Genomic DNA, 21863 nt, shown 5'->3' with positions numbered 1-21863 from the left:
TAAGGAAGGACTTTCCTAGTGGCCCAGTGGCGAAGAATCCGCCTGCCAATGCAGGGGACACAGGTTCGATCCCTGGTCCAGGAAGATCCCTCATGCTTCAGAGTGGCATGCCCATGTGCCACAACTACTGAAGCCCACACTCTAAAGCCCAGGCTCTCCAACAAGAGAAGCCAGCACAATGAAAAGCCTCAAAGAAAGAGTAGCCCCGACACTCTGCAACTAGGGAAAGACTGCACGCAGCAATGACAATCCGGCACAGCCAAAACTAACTTTCACTTTCCAATAAAAATGCTAAAAATATATAAGTAATATTACAAACAACTCTATGAATATAAACCAGACAATTCAGATGAAGTAGACCAATTCTTCATAAGTCAAACTACCAAAACTCACCCAAGATGAAACTGATAATCTGAACAGTCCTATAACTATTCAACAAATTGAATTTGTAGTTTAAAATCTCCTGAAAAAAGATATTCAGGCCTGATGCTTTCACTGGTAAAAATCTAACAATTTTAAAAGAATACCAATTCTACACAATCTCTTCCAGAAAACAGCAGAGAACTAATGCGAACAAATTCTGTGAACTTCGGATTATTTGATATTCAGTTCAGTTTAGTTGCTCAGTTGTGTCCAACTCTTTGAGACCCCGTAGACTGCAGCAAGCCAGGTATCCCTGTCCATCACCAACTCCCAGAGTTTACTTAAACTCATGTCCACTGAGTTGGTGATGCCATCCAACCATCTCATCCTCTGTCGTCCCCTTCTCCTCCCACCTTTGATCTTTCCCAGTATTAGGGTCTTTCCCAATGAGTCACTTCTTCCCATCAGGTGGCCAAACAATCTTGCTATGGAGCCAAACAATCTTGCTATACCAAAGAACAGCAAGGAGAGATAAGAGATCACTTCCTCAGTGATCAGTGCAAAGAAATAGAGGAAAACATTAGAATGGGAAAGACTAGAGATCTCTTCAAGAAAACTGGAGATACCAAGGGAACATTTCATCCAAAGATGGGCTCAATAAAGCACGGAAATGGTACGGACCTAACAGAAGCAGAAGATATTAAGAAGAGGTGGCAAGAAGACACAGAAGAATTCTTTAATATTAAAGCAAAACAAGTGTGTCAGTCGCTCAGTCATATCTGACTCTTTGAGATCTCATGGACTGCAGCCCAACAGTCTCCTCTGTCCATGGAAAGCTCCAGGCAAGAATACTGGAGTGGGATGCCATTCCCTTCTCCAGGGGATCTTCCTGACCCAGGAATTGAACCTGTGTCTCCTGCATTGCAGGCAGTCTTTACTTTCTGAGTCACCAAGGAAGCCCAACAAAGATAATACAAAAGATGAAAACTGTAGACTAATACCACCCCCTTAAAAAATGCAAAAATCCTTCATAAAATAGTAGGAAATCAAGTCCAAAAATACATGAAAACCATTATACAACACCATAACTTAGTAGGATTTGTTCCAGAAATCCAAAACTGGTTCAATATTCCAACATCAATGTAATCCACCAAATCAACAGGCTAACATAACAAAGAGAAAAATCACACGATCATACCAAATGATGCCAAAAAAGCATTCATGATTTTAAAAGTTTTCAGCAGACTAGATATAGAAAGTAACTTCTTCACCTTGACAAAGTATATATACAAAAACCCTATGGTAAACATCATACTTTGTGGTGAAACACTGGATTTCTATATTCAACACTGGAAACAAGGGAAGAATGCCTAGTCCCACCACTCATATTCAGCAGAGTCCTAGAAGTCCCATCAGCACAAAACAAGAAAAGGAAACAGAAAGTGTAGAGACTGGAAAAAGAAAACTGTCCGTATTTGCATGTGACATTACTGTCTACGTAGAACATCCCAAGGAATCTCAAAAAAAACATTTTTAAATTAGTAACAACAACAAAAAACTAATAAAATTTATTAGTCCTAGAATAAGTTCAACAAGATTGCAGAATACAAGAAAAACATACCTAAAAAATGAATTTCTGTATACAATTGTGCTTTTATATATATTGAACATGCAGAAACAAAATTAAAACAACACATTTATAATCCCATTTATTTTTTAAAAAAGAAACACCTGGGTATATACTTAACAAAACACATACGGCTTGTGTGCTGAAAGGAAGATATAAATAAATGAACAGATATATGTTTTATTAGTCTGCTAGGGCTGCTGTAACAAAGTCCCTCAAACTGAGTGGCTTAAACAACAGAAATTGATTGTGTCACATTTCTGGAAGCTAAAAGTCCGAGACCAAGGTGCTAGCAGAGCCACACTCCCTCTAAGGGTGATAGGGAAAGATATGTTCCAGGTATCTTTCTCAGCTTCTAGCTGCTCCTTGGCTCGTGGCAGCACACGCCTAGCTTCACACAGCATCCTCTCCATGCTTCTACACGCATCGACCCTCTATGCGCACCTGTGTCTAAAATGGCCTTTTCTAAGGACACCTGTCATATTGGAACAGGAGTCCCTCACTACTTCAGTATACATCTGTCTTAACTAATAACATTGAGAATGACCCTATTTTCAGATAAGGTCACATTCTGAGGTACTGGAGGTTAGGGTTTATTAGAGGCACTCAAGGGACTCCGCTGATGGCTCAGACAGTAAAGGATCTGCCTGCAATGCGGGAGACCCAGGTGCAATCCCTGGATCAGGAAGATCCCTTGGACAAGGGAATGGTTACCCACTCCAGTATTCTTCCCTGGAGAGAATTCCATGGAGAGAGAAGCCTGACGGGCTATACAGTCCATGGGGTCACAGAGAGTCAGACACGACTAACACTTTCACTTTTCAGGGGGACTCAAGTCAATCCACAGCAACACTGTTTATGGATTGGAAATTCAATATCTGACCTCTAGATTTAGTAACATTTCTGTCACAATCCAGTAACACTTTTAGTAGTTAAAGACAAGCTTATTCGAGATTTTATATGAAAAAAAAAGTAAAATAAATGAAACAATTTTGGAAAAAAAAAAGTGGGAAAAATCTTACTATCCAGTTTTAAGATTTACTATATAGCTAACAAAAATCAAGACACTGTGGTACTGGTGGTGAAATAGACGCAAAGATCAACAGGACAGAATAGAGAACCGAAATATAAATCTATACAAGGGCAGATAACGGATTTTTGAGGAAGAAGGAAAAGCAGTTCAATAGTGTAAGGACAGAGAGCCTTTCCAACAAATAGTGCTGAAGCTAGTGGCAAAAAAATGAAACTTACTTTATACAGATTAACTCAAAATTGATCATAGATTTAGATGTAAGACATAAAGGTATAAAACTTCAGAGAATTTGCAGACCAACTGAAGAGTTCTTATAAATGACACCAAACACGCAGTCTTTAAAAGGAAAAAAACTTGGTAAACTGGACTTTGTTAAAATTTAAGACTTCTATTCTCCTAGACTTTGTTAAAAGAATGAAAAAGCAAGCTATAGACGAGAATAAGCTATTTACAAACTACATTTCCAACAAAGGATTTGTATCTAGAATATATAAAGAACTCTCAAAGCTCAGAAGTCAAAAACAATTCAACTGAAAATGAACAACAGACATGAACAGACATTTGATCAAAGAAGATATATGAATGGCACATGAAAAGATGTCCAATATTATTAGCCATAAGGGAAATGCAAATTGAAATCACGTAAGATACCACATCATCTGAGAAAAGCTGAATAAAAAAGTGCAAATACCAAATGGTGGTAAGAATGCTGAGAACGTACGTCTCTCATACACTGCTGGTAGAATGTAAAACGGTAGAACTTCTATGAAAAATAAGTGAGTAGTTTCTTAAAAATTCAAACACATGCTTATCATATAAGGCAGCAATCACACTCCTGGGCATTTATTTACCCAAAAGGAAAATTTATGTCTGCACAAAAGCCTGTATATGATTGTTCATAGCAGCTGTACTTGTAATAGCAAAAAGCTGGAAACAACTCAGTATCCTTCAGTGGATGATTAAACAAACGGCGGAACATCTCTATACCGGAATAGTACTCAGCAATTAAAAACAGTCACGACTGGTACATGAAACAACCTGGATGGATCTCAAGGGTATTATGCTAAATGAAAACAGTCAATCTCAAAAGATTATATACTGTATGATTCTATTTATATAACATTCTTGAAATGACAAAATTATAGGGACAGAGAACAAATTAGTCGTTGCCTGGGAATAGGAAAGGGTGGTAGGGAGAAAGGAAGCACAAGAAAGATGTGGTGATAAAAACAGTTCTGTATCGTTTTTGGTGTTTTGTTTTCTTTTTGCCACACTGCGGGTCTTGTGGGATCTCAGTTCCCCGACGAGGGATCTGAACTCCTGCCCCCTGCAGTGGAAGCACAGTATCCTAACCACTGGACTGCCAGGGAATTTCCACAGTATCTTAACCAAAGTGATGGCTACATGAACACATACATGTGATAAAAATGCACAGACAATAAAAATACATGTACATGTGCATATACAGACACAAAAATGAGTACATGTAAAAACTGGTGAAATGTGATAAAGGGCTAAAGAGTATACCAATGATAACTTTCCTTTTTTTTTTTTTTAGATCACCTGTGCCTTTAAATTTATTTATTTATTTATTTGGCTGTGCTGGGTCTTCATTGCTGAGTGCAGGCTTTCTCTAGCTTCAGGGAGTGGGGGCTACTCTCTAGTTGCATTGTGCAGGCTTCTCATCGCAGTGGCTTCTCTTGTTGCAGAACACAGGCTCTAGGGCATAGAAGCTTCAGTAGTTGTGGTACATGGGCTTAGCTGTCCCAAGGCATGTGGGATCGTCCTGGATCAGGGATCAAACTGGTGTCCCCTGTACTGGCAAGAGGATTCTTAACCACTTGACCACTAGGGAAGTCCAATGACCCAGTTTTGATACTAATAGCTACATAAGATAGCAAGACACTGCCCCCTCCAAGCCCCTGGTGAAACTAGCTACAGTATATAGAATTCCTACACTACTTTAACTTCCTGAGCTGCTGCTGCTGCTAAGTTGCTTCAGTCGTGTCCGACCCTGTGCAACCCCATAGATGGCAGCCCACCAGACTCCCCCGTCCCTGGGATTCTCCAGGCAAGAACACTGGAGTGGGTTGCCATTTCCTTCTCCAATGCATGAAAGTGAAAAGGGAAAGTGAAGTCACTCAGTCGTGTCTGACTCTTAGCCACCCCATGGCCTGCAGCCTACCAGGCTCCTCCATCCATGGGATTTTCCAGGCAAGAGTACTGGAATGGGTTGCCATTGCCTTCTCCCTGTGAGTCTATAACTATTTTAAAGTTTAGGGATTCCCTGGTGGTCCAGTGGTTAAGAATCCACCTTGAAATGCAAGGGACACCAGTTCAATCCCTGGTCTGGGAAGATCCCACATGCCACAGGGCTACTGAGCCAGTGGGCCACAACTAATGAGCCTGAGCTCTGGAGACTGCAAGTTGCAACTATTAAGCCCACGCTCCACGACTACTGAAGCCTATGCACTTTAGAGCCTGTGCCCTGAAACAAGAGAAGCCACTGCATCGGAGAAGCTCTTAAACCACAACTTGAGAAAGACTGTGCACAGCAACGAAGACCCAGTGCCACCAAAAAAAAAAAAAAAAAAAGAACTTCAAAGCTGAAAACTGCATTATATTCACAGCTGATATGTGTGTAGACATCATGCATGCAAGCATGTGCATGCCCTAAGGCAGCCTCAGACCCGCTCAGTCCCCAACCATACAACACCAACTAAGCTGATACTGACATGTCACCATGGTAGTAAAACCTCCATTTGTGAGCACCATCATGAATTTTAAAACTGACCTGAATCACTATTTTGTGCTGCCAGCACTGAGTATAAGGCTTTAAGTTTATGCTTCTGTCACTCACTAGCTAGAAGTATCTTGTGCTGTATCTCAGCTAGCATTTATGGACACTTACTACAGGCTGGGCAGTGTTGTAAGTGCTTCACACACCTAACTTAATCTTCTCAACAATCCCATAAGGGAGGTACTATAATCAGTCACACCATTTTATAATAAATGTGAAGAAAAGAAGACATAGAAAGTTAAGTACCTTGCCAAAGATCACATAGTTACAAAGACAGTCCCAAGAGTTAAACCGTGGCATTCTTATCCAGAGCCCTTGAGCTCATTAACCAGTTTGTTCTCTGTAACCTCTCTAAATTTCAGCTTTTCCTCTATAAAATGGTGTTAATATATATAGATGCATTAAGAAGATCAAACCAGTCCAGTCCATCCTAAAGGGAATCAACTCTGAATATTCACCACAAGGACTGATGCTGAAGCTGAAGCTCCAACACTCTGGCCACCTGATGTGAAGAGCCGACTCACTGGAAAAGACCCTGATGCTGGGAAAGACTGAGGGGAGGAGGAGAAGGAGATGACAGAGGATGAGACGATTGGATGGCATCACAGACTCAATGGAGATGAGTTTAAGCAAATTCCAGGAGATGGCGAAGGACAGGGAAGCCTAGCATGCTGCAGTCCGTGGGGTTGCAAAGAGTCGGACACAACTTAGCGACCAAACAACAACAATATAGACAAATAAGAATATATAAAATAGGATACAGCACCTAGTAAATGACAGCTTAAAAAGAGATTAGGAAAGAGGTACAAATTAATAAAGCTGCAGAAGGCCTATTTGATGGGCACGAGGAACCCTGCTCAATTGCCTGTGCTCAACTACCAAGTGAAAAAGTCAACTGTCAACTGGAATGGTGTTTTTAAAAAAGCAAAAGAAAACATGCATTAATCTCTACATCACGACTCTGGGTGAAAGAAACCAGACATAAAAAAGTAGATACTACAGGTACATTCATATAAAACTCTAGAAAATGAACACTAACCCACAGTGACAGAAAGCAGATCAGAGGTTGCTTACAGCAGGGAGTCAACTCAGAGGGGTGGACTACAATGGGCACAGGGAAGCTGTTGTAGTGTAATACTGTTACTCGCTCAGTCGTGTCAAACTCTGTGCGACCCCATGGACTGTGGCCCACCAGGCTCTGTCCACGGGATTCTCCACGCAACAATACTGGAGTGGATTGCCACTCCCTTCTCCAGAGGATCTTCCCGATCCAGGGATCGAACCTGGGTTCGATTCTGTCTGAGCCACAGGGACGATCCCCAGGAAGCTTTTGAGGTGATGGACATGTATGATATCTTGATAGTGATGATGGTTTCACAGATATATACTTCTGTCAGAACTCAAGCTGAACACTGTTAAATGGGTACAGTTAACTGTATACAAATCATACCTCAACAGAGTTATGCAAAAACAAAAAGCATTCATCTTTTCCAAATAAGCAAACTGCCCTGATTATAACTCTAACAATTTTTAACTTCAGCAAAGTAAAAGTTAAATGAGTTAGCCAGCATACTGCCAAGTTGAGAATATATATAAGGAACACAGACTATCAAAGCTCTATAAAGGAGGAAAAAAGAATCTTCAGCTGATAAAATTTTTAAAAGATTCTTACTGAGTACTCCCTTAAGCTGCAGTACTTTTATTCACTAAATTAAGACCAGGGTATACGAAGTTTACAAACTGAAAAATAACTTTCTAAAATTAAATTTCTGGCTTCTTCAACAAAGGTGCAAGACAGGGAACCTTCTATTCTTTGTTCAAATTCAAATCAACCAAGCCTTTGTGCTCCAATTCTCTTTCTTCTTTGAAATTTCCAAGCCTTCAAGCACAGCAACAGCCCAAGCTTAGCAAGGAGTGTGAAAGGGGAACAGAGTTAAAGGCTAAAATTTGATTCACGAGAATCAGAATGCCAATCTCTGTCACTCTACAAAGGGTCTGATAACCGTAGAAACTGTATCCTACTGGGTTTGGGAATATTATGACTAAATTCACTAAATGTGAAACCAAATGTGGAACGGCCTTGAAAATTCAAAAATGGTATTCATTCCATTTTAGATCCAAATTAGAGTAAGAAATTATTTTTAAATAGAATAATTTTAAGTGATGTAAAAGAAGATCTTTAATAACTTTTTTCTAAGAATAAAATTCTAAAGAGAAAAGGTCTAAAACTTTAAGAATTACTTTATATATATATATATATAAAATTCTACGTTTGTAAAATACCTTTAGTCCCATAGATTTGCTTTTCTTTTACAAATTTATTTTGTTAATGTCTTATGACAGCATATTAAATATTTCCCAATATTAGTTCAGTGAGCTAGTTTGCAGAAATATGACTTTATCACAGGAGTATATTTATCTTAAGTCAAAGGGGAGCTCCTAAAGCAGCCCATAAAATTTGACTTTTCTTCAGGAAGTAAACTTTTAGCATTTCAAGTATCATGAATGGTTATGAATTATAGTCTGTCTCAAAAGATAAAACTTTACAAACCAAACTCATCAGAATTAATACTTTAATTTAAAATAAGCATTTTAAGGCATTCTTTTTTTTTTCTTTTATTTATTTCAATTGGAGGCTAATTACTTTACATTATTGTATTGGTTTTGCCATACATTGACATGAATCTGCCCCGAGTGTAGTGATCTAAAATGCAAGAAAATCAAACTGTCAAAAAGTTTATTTTTTTCCTAAAGTCAGAAATAACTAAATGCAATTAATTCTCCACTACGTGTGTATTTTTCACCTTTTTCAATTTAGAAGTTTCCTAGTTCCTGGCTCATTTCCCTGTCACACGATAGGCTCTTCAATCCACTTCACCAGGCTGTTGTTTGCTTAGGGAAAACCACCTTATTAATACTAACCTAAATAGAAGATAATAAGTCAGTCTGACTGATAATGCATATATCCTAAAAATATAAGCCATGAATTTAAAGAATAAATACAATCAAAGAAATTTCATTTCCTCAAATGCCTATCCACAAAATGTTAATCACTGCTACAAAGGGGTATTAAATTATAGTATCCTCTTGAAAAAAAAAACAAAAACAAAACAAAACCCTGCCTTTCAAGGTCAATTCAAACATCTGCAACTGATCCTTTCCACACATGATCCTTTCTCTTTTGAATCCTCTGAGCACTATATGCCTATTTATGGCATTTACCAAGTTCTTCCTTAAGTTTCAGTCATTCGGATAAAAACATATTTAATAAATACTGAGACACTGAAACCGGGAGCTAGACAAAAAAGGACAGCTGGGATTTTTAAAAATAAAGTTTCCGTACTAATTTTACTATTTTGTTTCTTACAAAAAAAATCAGAAAACACAAACATTAAATGAAAAACACAGAAAACACAAATAAATCGTGTTAATTCAAGAACAATCACTGCTGGTCTTGACAAAAATCTTTCCAGATCACTTACTCTACATGAACATGAATACACTTCTTTTCTTCAACAAAAACAGGATGATACCACATACATTATTTTATTATCTATTCCTATTTTTTCCTATTAATTAATGTATCAAATTTGGCTTCCCTGGTGGCTCAGTAGTAAAGAATCCACCTGCCAAGTAGGAGACGCTGGTTCAATCCCTGGGTCGGGGAGGTTCCCTCGAGGAGGAAATGGCAAACCCACTCCAGTATTCTTGCCTGGGAAATCCCATGGACAGAGAAGCCTGGAGGGATACATCAAGTACAACCATTAGAATTTGACAGGCAAAGATGGAGATGAGATTATTTAGGCAGAAAGAGAATGAGAGGTCTAGAAATAAGAAAGCTGGTCAGTTTTGTTCCTTTACTTTACTATACTACTTACAAGTGTAAATACATAATGTTGAAAGCTTCAAGTCGCTTTGACCTTTTCCCGCTCCAAAAATAAAAGGGCAAAGGCAAACACTGGTGTTCACAGGAAAGTGGTATCTTTGGTACTCCTGTCAGGACTACCATTACTAACCCCAACAAACCCACAACTACTGACAATTCCAGGAGATCACGTGCTGAGTACACCTCTGTAACACAACCACGACTGACTACCGCCCCTTCCGGAATTCAGTTTATGAAGTTCATTAACTCACTCAGACATTTATTCAGCAGCTATTATGTGTGAGGTACCATGGTAGCTGCTGGCCCTACAAAGATGAATAAGGACCTCAACAGCAAGTTCTGCTTTCAAAAGCAAATGTCCTTCAGCAGGACCTGAACTAAAAAATGAGGACAAGTTGGTACCCAATACAGCGGCTATCATTCCAAAACAAAAACCCAGAAAATAACTAGTGTTGGTGAGGATGTAGAGATACTGGAACCCTTGTGCATCGCTAGCAAAAATGTAAAATGGAGCAGCTGCTATACAAAACAGTTCAGTGGCTCCTCAAAAAATTAAACAGGATTATCATGCTATCCTAAAATTTCACTTCTGGGAAGACCCAAAAAACACTTAAATCAAAGACTGGAACAAATATTTATATATCTGTACTCAGAGCAGCTATATTCATAATAGCCAAAAGGTGGAAGGAACTCAAGAGTCTGATGAATGAATGATTAAACTAAACGTTGGGCATAAATATACAAAGAAATATTATTCAGCCTTAAAAAGGAAGGGAATTCTGACACTTGTTACAACATGGATGAATCGTGAAGACAGTGTGCTAAGTGAAATAAGCCAATCACAAATGGACAAATATTTTATGATTTCACTTAAATGAGGTACTGGAGTCATCAAATTCAGAGAGAAAGAAAAAAAGTAGAACGGTGGCCGCCAAAGGTTGAGGGGAGGAGAGAACAGGGAATTATTGTTTAGCACGTATAGTGTTTCAGTTGCAGAGGCTGAAAAAGTGCTCAAGAAGGATAGTGGTAATGACATACCAAGGTGACTGTATTTAACTCCACTGAACTGCACACTTAAAAATGATTGGAATGGGGGAATTCCTTGGTGGTCTCATGGTTAGGACTCCGAACTTTCAGTGCCGGGAACTGGGTTCAATCCCTGGTCGAGGAATTAAGATACCACAAGCTGCACGGTATGCCAAAAAACAAGAAAAGATTCCAGTGGTAAATTTTATGTTATATATATTTTGCGTACATGCATGCTAAGTCACTTCGGTCATCTCCAACTCTTTGCAACACTATGGATTGTAGCCTGTCACACTCCTCTGTCCATTGGATTCTCCAGGCAAGAATACTTGATTGGGAAGCCATGTCCTCCTCCAGGGGATCTCCCCCACCCTAGGATTGAACCCACACCTCTTGCATTGGCAGGCAGTTTCTTTACCACTAGTGCAACATGTATATTTTGCCACAATTAAAAAAAATGCTGAGGAACATTATCTATAAGTGCTACTATGAAATAACCAGGATATACTGTTAAGTAAAAAAACAAGGTAGAGAAAACAAACAGTATGACACTGTATCAAAAGAGCGTGAAACAATATATAGCTATATAGAAATATTATACAGACGTTTTCTATAATTACTATAATTTTTAACGGAAGGATAAACAAAAAGCTTTAAAAAAAACAACTACCCCCAAGAGAAGGAAAGAATAAGGTTAGGATTCAGCTGGTAAAGAATCCACCTGCAGACTCCGGTTCAGTTCCTGGGTCGGGAAGATCCCTTGGAGAAAGGATAGGCTATCCACTCCGGTATTCGTGGGCTTCCCTGGTGGCTCAGATGGTAAATAATTTGCCTGAAATTCGGGAGACCTGAGTTCGATCCCTAGGTTGGGAAGATCCCTTGAAGGAGGGCATGACTACCCACTCCAGTATTCTTGCCTGGAGAATCCCCATGGACAGAGGAGCCTAACAGGCTACAGTCCATTGGGTCTCAAAGAGCCAGACACGATGAGTGACTGAGCACAAACACAGTCCAGAAACTAGACTCCTCTGAATGTACCTTGTCGTATATATCAAGTTTTTAAACACGATTATAAAATAAATTCAAACAAAAAAAATTTTAAGTCGTTTCTCAAAATCAAAATGAAACACACACCTAAACTGTGTATTGAGTTAAACCAAACAGAGGAGTACTTAACTCTAAAACACAGTAATCTGACTGCACATCCTTGGTGAAATACATCCTAAGGACATAAGAAATACAAAGAAACCTTACAGGGCTCTCAGTAACGATACTGATATGATTCTGAAATTAAGTACTGTCTATATATCATAAGCTTTCGGCACGAGAAGAAACAAAAATTCTAAAATATTAAATAAAAACTCTCCAATATTATTTAATTACAAGTTATCAGTAAAAACTCATGCTGCACTGTCTTTTTTTTAAAAAAGTTATTTCCTAGCTCCATCTTTGACTAGACCTATAAATTACTAACCTAGTATCAATAAGCATAGCACCCAGATAGCAGTCTGCAAAAATCCGTGAAAATTCTCTCCAACTAAAAGGAACCAGCACTCCCTAAAGAAAGTGATAATTCAAGTTCTGAGGCAGAATTTTATGAAATAAGGTTGGATCATACCAGAAAGCAAGGAAGCTATCAGAAACCACTAGGGTAGTATCAAAAACACTTAGGAGCTATCTTGAAGAGGTGCTCACTACCAAAAACAGAACAGACTCAGCCACAACAAAATAACAACTGCAGTGGACTCAAACGCATAAAATATGGTAAAAATCCATGAGTTCACAATGATACTTGAAAGGGGAACAATGATATTTGAAAGGAGAAAGATCTCATTAGTCACTTTTGAAAGATTCTTGTGAATCAATTTATTATCCTAAAAACTAACAAAGGAGAACAGTTGCATATTTGCTGTCTTTTTTTTACATAAACTGAACATAAGAGTAATTCAACAGTCCAATAATCAAAATGAGCAAGTTTCTGTTTAAAGTATTCTAGCTGAGAAATGAAGAATGACAGAATATCACCATTTTGCTGCTGCTGCTAAGTCGCGTCAGTCGTGTGCCACTCTGTGCGACATCAGGAACCGCAGCAGGTCAGGCCTCCCTGTCCATCACCAACTCCCGGAGTCCACCCAAATCCATGTCCATCAAGTCGAGGATGTCATCCAACCGTCTCATCCTCTGTCGTCCCCTTCTCCTCCTGCCCTCAATCTTTCCCAGCATCAGGGTCTTTTCCAATGAGTCATCTCTTCGCATCAGCTGGCCAAAGTACTGGAGTTCCAGCTACAACATCAGTCCGTCCAGTGAACACCCACGACAGATCTCCTTTAGGACGGACTGGTTCGATCTCCTTGCAGTCCAAGGGACTCTCAAGAGCCTTCTCCAACACCACAGGTCAAAAGCATCAATTCTTCTGTGCTCAGCTTTCTTCACAGTCCAACTCTCACATCCATACATGACCACTGGAAAAGCCACAACCTTGACTAGATGGACCTTTGTTGGCAAAGTAATGTCTCTTGCTTTTTAATATGCTGTCGAGGTTGGTCATAACTTTCCTTCCAAGGACTAAACGTCGTTTACTTTCAAGGCTGCAGTCACCATCTGCAGTGATTTTGGAGCCCAGAAAAATAAAGTCAGCCACTGTTTCCACTGTTTCTCCATCTTTTTGCCATGACGTGATGGGACCAGATGCCATGATCTTAGGTTTCTGAATGCTCAGCTTCAAGTCAACTTTTTCACTCTCCTCTTTCACTTTCATCAAGAGGCTCTAGAGTTCCTCTTCACTTTCTGCCATAAGGGTGGTGTCATCTGCATATCTAAGGTTATTGACATTTCTCCCGGCAATCTTGATTCCAGCTTGTGCTTCCTCCAGCCCAGCGTTTCTCATGATGTCCTCTGCATAGAAGTTAAATAAGCAGGGTGACAATATACAGCCTTGATGTACTCCTTTTCCTATTTGGAAGCAGTCTGTTGTTCCATGTCCAGTTCTAACTGTTGCTTCCTGACCTGCATACAGGTTTCTCAAGAGGCAGGTCGGGGGTCTGGTATTCCTGTCTCTTTCAGAATTTTCCACAGTTTACTGTGGTCCCCACAGTCAAAGGCTTTGGCATAGCAATAAAGCAGAAATAGAAGTTTTTCTGGAACTCTCTTGTTTTTTCCATGATCCAGCGGATGTTGGCAATTTGATCCCTGGTTGCTCTGCCTTGTCTAAAACCAGCTTGAACATCTGGAAGCTCACAGTTCAAGCATTGCTGAAGCCTGGCTTGGAGAATTTTAAGCATTACTTTACTAGCGTGTGAGATGAGTGCAATTGTGCGGTAGTCTGAGCATTCTTTGGCATTGCCTCTCTTTGGGATTGGAATGAAGACTGACCTTTTCTGGTCCTGTGGCCACTGCTGAGTTTTCCATATTTGCTGGCCTACTGAGTGCAGCACTTTCACAGTGTCTTCTTTCAGGATTTGAAATAGCTCAACTGGAATTCCATCACCTCCACTAGCTTTGTTCGTAATGATGCTTCCTAAGGCCCACTTGACTTCACATTCCAGGATGTCTGGCTCTAGGTGAGTGATCATACCATCGTGATTATCTGGGTCGTGAAGATCTTTTTTGTACAGTTCTTCTGTGTATTCTTGCCACCTCTTCATAACATCCTCTGCTTCTGTTAGGTCCCTACCATTTCTGTCCTTTATTGAGCCCATCTTTGCAAGAAATGTTCCCTTGGTATCTCTAATTTTCTTGAAGAGATCTCTGCTGCTGCTGCTAAGTCACTTCAGTCATGTCCGACTCTGTGTGACCCCATAGACGGCAGCCCACCAGGCTCCCCCGTCCCTGGGATTCTCCTGGCAAGAACACTGGAGTGGGTTGCCATTTCCTTCTCCGATGCAAGAAAGTGAAAAGTGAAAGTGAAGCCGTTCAGTCGTGTCCGACTCCAAGCGACCCCATGGACTGCAGCCTACCAGGCTCCTCCCATGGGATTCTCCAGGCAAGCGTACTGCAGTGGGCTGCCATTCCCGTCTCCAAAGAGATCTCTAGTCTTTCCATTCTATTGTTTTCCTCTATTTCTTTGCACTGATCGCTGAGGAAGGCTTTCTTATCTCTCCTTGCTATTGTTTGGACCTCTACACTCAAATGGGTGTATCTTTCCTTTTCTCCTTTGCTTTTCGCTTCCAGTCTTTTCACAGCTATTCGTAAGGCCTTCTCAGACAGCCATTTTGCTTTTTTGCATTTCTTTTCTTGGGGATGGTCTTGATTCCTGTCTCCTGTACAATGTCAGCTGTACATTGGAGACAACTGCACTGCATCCTGTACTTGGCAATTTAGACAGTTCAAAATGGTGTGGGAAACTGAGGAATGAGCAATCTTGTTTCTATCAAAAGCCACAATACTCGGGGGAAAGACAGACATCAAGTTAAGAACTTAAGAAACATTTAATGTATGTGTTTATGTAGAAACGCACTTTTTGTAAAGTAAGAAAAATATACATACTAACAAACTAACAAGGATCTTTTCTCCAATTTAATAAGTGGACATTCACCCCATTTATTTGAACATGTTCCAATTTCAATCGAAGTATTGAGGAGGAATTCTCAATATACAATGAAAGAACACCCAACTTGTTGACTGTGAACAATAATAAGCAAAGTTGAAATAACCCACATTCTGCAATTTCTCTCCTGGCACCCTTAGCTCAATACCATATATTATTTCATTTGAAGCACTCATTTTGATTTCACCAAATATCAGTACAGGAATGAACCTGAGGTAGGCTTGAAGCCTGAGTCTGCTGAACGATGCTATTACCTAGGAAATGTCTTTCAACTCATCCAGTCCCACAAAGAACACTCAAGAATGTGCTGGGGTTACCTGCTCCAATTATTTGCTCCCACTAAAAGCTGACAAGTTGATCCAAAGGTCCTGGGTCAGAGAAAGGAGCGTGTCATCAGCAGACAAGTCCTTGTAAGGATCTAAGAATCCTTACTTCTATTTGCAAGTGTGCTGTGTTGATTGCTGAGATTCCATATCCTTCGCTATTATAGAAACTTTACACTCTCAGACTGTCAGGAGACTGTCAGTGGCATCACTATCCTGATATGACAACCAAGCCAACTATCCCCAACATCACTTCACATCACCAAAGCTTTCTCTTTCTCATCTAGGTGCTCTCCCTAGAATGAGTGAAATTCAAAAAGATGCAGTCTCACTGCCAGCAAAATGTCTAGCCTATATGGGCATGTTTGAAGAGAGGACAGACAGCCCACCATGCCACCATCATGAAAGCCCCCGGAGCCCACAATGAGAGATGCAAACTCATCTGAAACGAACACATCGTCCTTCTCGCACTTTCGCTCTAGTGTCACTTAGAAATGACATTTGGAATAGAAGTAACACTGGTGGGTCATCTAGTCTGCGTCATGCACTGTGCTAGCTACTTAAATCTCTCATTTAATCCTAATAGCCGTTCAAAGTATTTTTGTTATCAGTACCTTTTCACAAATGATTTTCACAAAGATGCTGAAGTGAAGTCAAGTGACTCAGTCATGTCCCACTCTTTGCGACCCCATAGACTGTAGCCTACCGGGCTCCTCCGTCCATGGGATTTTCCAGGCAAGAGTACTGGAAGTGGGTTACCATTTCCTTCTCCAGATCACAGAGATGTTAGGTGACTTAATTTCAAAGTCTGAAAGCTACTACGTGAAAGAGGCAAAAGTTAAACCCAAATCAGTACATAAATCTTTATGACTTATTTCTTACAACCCTATTTGCTGTCCAAAGGAGTTACACTGACTTAAAATGACACCAGAACCAAAGATATTCCTTCTTCATTTTCTTGGTGAGAGAACTGGGTAGTTTTAATACCCGGCAGGGACTACCATGCCCGAACCAAATTCCTATATGAAACCAATACCCATTTTCATATACTCAATCTCACAGTCTATACCAAATCTCTCCTTACCAGTTAGACTGTGTGTAGTCAGTGGAAGAGCAGAAATATTTCATTCAACCTCTAAAATATTTTCAAGTATTTGGACTATACAAGTTGCCCTCTGCATTTCAAAATCTATGAATAATAATCTTTCCCAGATTTATGTTCGTTTACTTGGAAGTACTAAACCTTTGAATTTTACTATAAAATGAAGATTCTAAACCACGTAGTATTCAATTTGCTGAAAGCACTGTAACAAAGGATTAAAGACTAAAATTAAAAAAAAAAAAACTTTAAATTCTATGTACTATGTAGCTACATTAATATTAGAATATGGGAAAATGGTAAAAGCTATCACTTTCAGAGAACTTACTCCAAAAGTACTGTGCCAAGTACTTTAGAAACACTTCATTTTGTATCTTCCAAAGTGTTAACTCTAGTTTACAAGCAAAGTGACAATGGTAAGAAAACTCAAGTAACTTGCCCAAAGTAATACAGATAGAAAGTGGTAGCTGCTGCTGCAGTTTATACAACTCCAAAGCTTTTACCTCTTACTGTCACAGTTTACTGCCCCCTAATTCCTATCTGGTCAACATATCTTTGTCCACAATTCTAAAACCATTATTGAAACACATACGAAATTATTTAAACCTATTATTAACTATATCCATTAACTGGTCATAGCTTCTAAAGTAAAAGAATTAAAAAGTGCCTAAAGAATTACCATTAGAAAAATTCAAGTAAGGCAACAGATTTTCATGAAGCCCTGAGGTCAAGAACAGATAATTCACACAACAAAACCTTTATCACTGCTTGGGAGTTGCTGTTCTTAAATCGATGTGAAGATAGTAAGACCAGGATACCATCTTAATTATTTAAGACAATGTAAATACTGTAAACCCACCAGCCTGAAGGCTGAACCAAAGAACCCATTTTCAAAATCATGTTACCTTCAATATTTACTAAGTGAATCATGAATATTATTATTATTATAGTCTGCTCTTTAAAGTCTTATTATCAAATAGCAGAAAAGATGTAACCATAACTTGGACAATTTAAACTTCTGAAAGGCTATTACTTCCCCAGTTCCAAACTTCCAAATTTCTTCATAAAACAATAATATCTGAAAACTAAGATGAGTAACATTCCCCAAACCTGAAATCTTCAATCGATCAGAGTCTGAACCTAAATACATAACTTTTTAATGTACAAGATGCAGTTCAAAATAACATATTAGTTTTTCCTGTTGTTTATCAAATACATTCATTAGACTGATTAAAAGGGCAATACAAGAACAATTTTCTACGACATGCCAAATAATAGATGAAGTCTTACCTCCACTGCTAAAGCTGCCGTCTGTTGGTCATAATGATTCAGAAGATTGGGAATGAGGGCAGTGTTACAAGGCAAATCTTGGCACATCCTCAAGGTAATAGGCTCAAAGAAAACAAACTGTGCCCATCTATACAGCCCACAAACATAGTCAAGGGCCACGGACAGAAGACGATCCAACTCACAGCCATGCTTTCTCGACTGAATGAGATTCAGATGATCAGGCCTACTCAATATGTATTTTAGATCTTTGTACACCTCAGCTTGAAAGTACTTCTTCTATCTTGCTGTTAAGTTCTTCAAACAGAGTTATTCTTTGCACCATCAGAGGTTTGTTAGCTTGGTCTCATGAGAGGCATTTGTTTTTGGTTTCACAATATGGGAAAATGACATCATCTTGCCTCTTGTTTTCATTTTATTACATTGGGCACCATCTGGCCAACGTGTCAAGTGGATCAACCACATTCCCAAACAACAGACTCCATCTTAGGAGAAGAACTCTTTCTGCCTTTGGCTGAACTATCTGAAAAATAATTGTTTTTTAAAAATGGGAGAAATTAGCAATTTCCTCTTGAAATATTACAGGCTTGATATTAAAACTTTGATTAGCTCAGTACAGTTGCAGGATACACAATCAGTATACAAAAATCAGTTGCGTTTCTACACACTAACAATCAGTTCTAGGAAGAGAAATTTTAAAATACTGCCTTTGGGACCTTCCGGTGGTCCAGTGATTAAAGCTGCACACATCCACTCCTGGGGCACCAGTGCACTCCCTGGTGGAGAACTAAAATTCCAAATGCCGGGCGTGTGGCAAACAACAACAACAATCACAGACTTTGACCGAGAGACACAATACTGCCTTACAGATAAAACACATGGGTATTTCATAAACAAATCCTATAGCTTTTCTACCTTAGCATTCTTGCTCTAGATATACCAGAGAATCCATAAATAGCATTTAAAGGCACTGTTTCCTCCCTCAGTTGTTTATATACCATACAGTTTAACTTCCCATCTATAATGGTAGTTTTTCATTTGTCACAAGACATAATTGATCCATTGGGAAAAACTTGCATGCTGTTGTCCTAAATTTTATTTAAATATCTGCCACACTTAATAACAAGTTATTTACATTTTATTATAAATGTTTTAATCATTAAATGATTCAGCTTTTCCCTCCAGGGTTTCTCTCTGCTCCCGCGAGTAACTTGGCTCCAGGGCCTCCGCTCGCCTGCCTGCACGCCGCCCGCCACCCAGGACCGTGCCGTCGGCCTCTGCCTCGAGCAGACCCCTTCCGATGGCCCTCGCTGCGCAGGCTGGGACGCCTCTCCCCTCTCCACGGAAAGTTAAGTTTGAAGAGGGGGGAAGAGAGAGAAACATGGGCATGAAGAGGAGGATCCACCTGGAGCTGAGGAACCGGACCCCGGCAGCTGTTCGAGAACTTGTCCTGGACAATTGCAAATCAAATGATGGGAAAATTGAAGGCGTAACAGCTGAATTTGTGAACTTACGAGTTCCCCAGTTTAATAAATGTAGGCTTGATTTCAGTTTCAAATCTTCCCAAACTACCTAAATTGAAAAAGCTTGAGCTCGGTGACAACAGAATCTGTGGAGGTCTGGATATGTTAGCAGAAAAACTTCCAAATCTTACACATCTCAACTTAAGTGGAAATAAACTGAAAGATATCAGCACCCTGGAACCTTTGAAAAAGTTGGAATGTCTGAAGAGCCTGGATCTGTTTAACTGTGAGGTTACTAACCTGAACGACTACCGAGAGAGTGTCTTCAAGCTCCTGCCCCAGCTGACCTATCTGGATGGCTATGACCGAGAGGATCGTGAAGCCCCAGATTCAGATGCCGAGGTGGATGGTGTGGATGAAGAAGAGGATGATGAAGAAGGAGAAGATGAGGATAAGGAGGAAGATGAAGATGGTGAGGAAGAAGAGTTTGATGATGAAGAGGATGACGATGAAGATGTAGAAGGGAGGAGGAGGAAGATGAAGTCAGTGGGGAGGAAGAAGAATTTGGACATCATGGAGCAGTTGATGAAGATGAGGATGAAGAAGAGGAAGAAAGCAGGAAAGGTGAAAAGAGGAAGAGAGAAACAGATGACAAAGGAGAAGATGATTAATAAAACCCCAATAACCTGCAAAAAAAGAACTGTTCAGTATTGGCTGGACTGCTGACATGGATCTGGTAGCTGCTGTTTTTTGTTTTTTTTTTTAAGAAAAAAAAAAAAAAAGGTAGCTGTGATACAAACCCCAGGACACCCACCCACCCAAAGAGCCAAAGAATAGTTCCTGTGACATTCCACCTTCCTCCATTTAGTCCCTCTTGGAAATCCACCACCAAGCTTGGGGACTTCACCCCAACAAAATTGTAAGCGTTGTTAGGTTTTTGTGTAAGACTTGCTGTAGTGTGGATAGCTGTGATTGGTGAGTCAACTGTCCGTGGCTACCAGTCACACCAAGATCGTAACAGCATTTTTACTTTCTGTACAACAAAGAAGTTTTGTAAATAAAATCTTAACATTTAAAAATAAATAAATAAATTCAGCAGATGGTATCTGTGAAAGGTGTAAAATATAAAGAAATCAATAGATATGGATTCAAGCCTCTTCCCAACTATGTGAATCACTTAACTTCTCTGAGCTCAGAATTTTCCTTTCTAAACATTGCACCTCCCTATCAAAGATGGTACATAAGTGAATTATAAAATAATGTACTCTATAAAAGGTAAAGCAACATCAAACTTTAGGTAGTTTCATTACTGAATTACTGCGGATACAAAGACTTACTTCTATCAACCAATACTGAACTGGCAAACAGAAGATTCTAAGAGTATTATCAGGACATTTTCCCAACAACGCTTCATCCTTTTAGATAGTACAAAAATTCAGTACATAGATAGAAAACGTTTGACCAACAAATGCTTCATTACACACAGTCAGGCTGCAGAGAAGAGTCAACCCTAGAAAGTTACAGTGTGGGATACGAATGATTTCCAGTTAAGAGTTTCTACCAAGTTTCAGAGTCCGATTTGACACTGCCTTTGCTGGGGGCTTCCCTGGTGGCTCAGACGGTAAAGGATCCGCCTGCAATGCTGGAGACATGCGTTTGATCCCTGGGTTGGGAAGATTTCCTGGAGGAGGAAATGGCAACCCACACCAGTATTCTTGCCTGGAGAACTCCATGGACAGAGGAGCCCGGCAGGCTACAGTCCAAGGGGTCGCAGAAAGTTGGATGCAACTTTCACTTTTTTTCTAGGGACAAAAATATGCATCTCTCTGGGGGCTGGAAGGGTAGGTAGAGTGGAAGACAGGACTGGTAGGAAAAAAGCATATTCTAAAACTATCATACTTCCATTTGGTTTTGTAATGATGTTAAGCCTGCTTTTACTTTATTTTCATTTCACAGATGGCAAATATTTCTGTTTGAAGTACACAACCTCAGTTGGGAAAACATGAGAAAGTCAGGTTCAGAAATTCTCAGAGACCCAGGTTAACAGGACAATTCAAATAGATATTAGGGCCCGTGACAGCTTAGACCTTGAAAACTTGAACTGGCTTGGCTAAAGCAGAGAAAGAAACTGTCCTTTGTGCACTACCAATGACAGGCACCTCTGCATCCCAAGCTTTAATTACTGGGCAGAAAAAACTATTTGGAGAAAGTAAAGCCATGGCTGAATCTTCCCAATTTTTCCCTCAAGCATATGGTCTTGAGTAGAAGAAGGGAAAAGCAAAGTCTACAACCTTAGGAATTAGGAACACCAAAGTTACAAGCGACCTCTGCCCCAAACGTCTCATCTCTCTAATACTGAAATCTCTAAGTAAGAAATATTTGTGAAAGCTTCTTGGCCTGCCATTGTATT

The 21863-nt window shown here is 39.7% G+C and overlaps 1 protein-coding gene and 1 pseudogene across 9 annotated transcripts in view; one reads left to right on the top strand and one right to left on the bottom strand.

Annotated features, from left to right (window-relative positions):
• Positions 1-21863, bottom strand: part of LOC129557884 (liprin-alpha-1-like) — a 149939-nt gene that overhangs the window by 121902 nt on the left and 6174 nt on the right. For 3 of the 8 annotated variants that reach the window (XM_088842799.1, XM_088842798.1, XM_088842797.1), the window contains exons 2-4: positions 17994-18513; positions 16219-16422; positions 10748-10895 (exon numbers count right to left, since the gene is read on the bottom strand). The exons of 2 other annotated variants lie outside the window; for them this stretch is intronic. The gene's annotated coding sequence lies outside the window, so the exon portion shown is untranslated. The remainder of the gene's footprint in view (positions 1-10747; positions 10896-16218; positions 16423-17993; positions 18514-21863) is intronic. 3 more of the 8 variants (XM_088842802.1, XM_088842801.1, XM_088842806.1) reach the window with 1 other exon arrangement.
• Positions 16060-20124, top strand: LOC148775900 (acidic leucine-rich nuclear phosphoprotein 32 family member B pseudogene; annotated as a pseudogene). Its single transcript, XR_016038923.1, has 2 exons — positions 16060-16125; positions 19176-20124. The product of XR_016038923.1 is annotated as an acidic leucine-rich nuclear phosphoprotein 32 family member B pseudogene (transcript).

The sequence above is a fragment of the Moschus berezovskii genome, chromosome 13 (assembly GCF_049115385.1).
Source record: "Moschus berezovskii isolate FMDL1 chromosome 13, NW_MosBer_1.0, whole genome shotgun sequence".
In the NCBI taxonomy this organism is placed as follows: Eukaryota; Metazoa; Chordata; class Mammalia; order Artiodactyla; family Moschidae; genus Moschus; species Moschus berezovskii.
Note: the sequence above shows the minus strand (reverse complement) of the source record. Positions and strands in the feature narration are given on the sequence as shown.